The following is a 2,082-nucleotide window of genomic DNA, read 5'->3' as shown; positions in this document are numbered from 1 at the left end:
CACACACACACACACACACACACACACACACACACACACACACACACACACAATCTAAGGAAGCCAGCAGATTGCCTTGAATCCCTTCGTCACAGTCTCCATCCTGAGCAGCACACTGGTGACAGTGGAGAGGAAAAACTCCCTTCAGCAGAAAGAAACCTCCAGCAGAACCAGAACCAGAACCAGAACCAGGCTCAGGACGGACGGCCATCTGCCTGGACTGATTGGGTTTGGGGGGACAGGACAGAGACACAGACTGGACCTTTAAAAAGTACTGCAGGTAACTGGTGTCCCAGCTTCTAATCTGGGTGACTCATGGTTTCTGTTGAGCTTTATTTATTTATTCGGACCCCTAACCGGCTGTGGCAGAGTGGTTAGGGGAGTTGTCCCAGAACCGATAGGTTGCCGTTCAATCCCCCTTTCCAGCTGTCTCAGTTGTGTCCTTGGGCAAGACACTTGACCCCTAACGTCTGTGATGTGTRCCATCAGTGTGTGAATGTGATCAGCACTGATTAGTCTCCACAGATGATCTGTTTGTTAGCTCTGTAGAGATCCAGTAAAGTGCAGTGTGAATGGATGAATGAGGACACAGACTGCAGGGTGAAGAGCTTTGAGTATCCTAGTTGGATAGAAAGGTGCTGTATAAGTACAGTCCATTTACTGTTTATCAGAGTTTCATCCAAAAACTGGAGGAAACATCACCTGTAAATATCATGTAATATAAACTAAAAATGTCCTGCTTTTATGTAAACAATAAAACACTACAAACAGTTGACAGGAGTGATAGAAATATTTATACTGTTCATCCATTCATTCATTTATCTGCTCATCTATTCTATAACCTATTGGTTCTGTTGGATCAAATGTTTGACTGAATGCAGTAACTTTACTTCTTGCAGTTCTGTGTTTCTTTATTTTTTGTTCAGATAATCTGTTCTCTGACAAAAACTCAAAAGACAGACTGAACTAATCTAACAAACCCATTGAGCCCACAGAACATAACTCCTGTCATCATCTGTGTGTGATGATGGGGATTATTGAGGGACTGGTTCCACAATACTGATACCAACCATACCAACAATACCAACGATAACAATACCAACGATAACAATACCAACGATAACAATACCAAAGATAACAACAATACCAAAGATAACAATACCAAAGATAACAATACCAACGATAACAATACCAACGATAACAACAATACCAGTAATAACAACAATACCAAAGATAACAACAATACCAACGATAACAATACCAAAGATAACAACAATACCAAAGATAACAATACCAAAGATAACAACAATACCAAAGATAACAACAATACCAAAGATAACAACAATACAAACGATGACAACAATACCAACAATAACAACAATACCAACGATAACAACAATACCAACGATAACAACAATACCAACGATAACAACAATACCAACGATAACAATACCAATGATAACAACAATACAAACGATAACAACAATACCAACGATAACAACAATACCAATGATAACAACAATACCAATGATAACAATACCAAAGATAACAACAATACCGAAGATAACAACAATACCAACGATAACAACAATACAAACAATCACAACAATACCAACAATAACAACAATACCAAAGATAACAAAAATACCAACAATAACAACAATACCAACGATAACAATACCAAAGATAACAACAATACCAAAGATAACAACAATACCAACAATCACAACAATGCCAGTAATAACAACAATACCAAAGATAACAACAATACCAACAACAACAATACCAAAGATAACAACAATACCAAAGATAACAACAATACCAACAATAACAACAATACCAATGATAACAACAACAATACCAACGATAACAACAATACCAACAATAACAATACCAAAGATACCAACAATACCAACAATAACAACAATACCAAAGATAACAACAATACCAACAATAACAACAATACCAAAGATAACAACAATACCAACAATAACAACAATACCAACAATAACAACAATACCAACAATAACAACAATACCAAAGATAACAACAATACCAACAATAACAACAATACCAAAGATA

Source organism: Austrofundulus limnaeus, unplaced genomic scaffold, assembly GCF_001266775.1.
Source record: "Austrofundulus limnaeus strain Quisiro unplaced genomic scaffold, Austrofundulus_limnaeus-1.0 Scaffold280, whole genome shotgun sequence".
NCBI lineage: Eukaryota > Metazoa > Chordata > Actinopteri > Cyprinodontiformes > Rivulidae > Austrofundulus > Austrofundulus limnaeus.
This window is presented reverse-complemented; position numbering follows the sequence as displayed.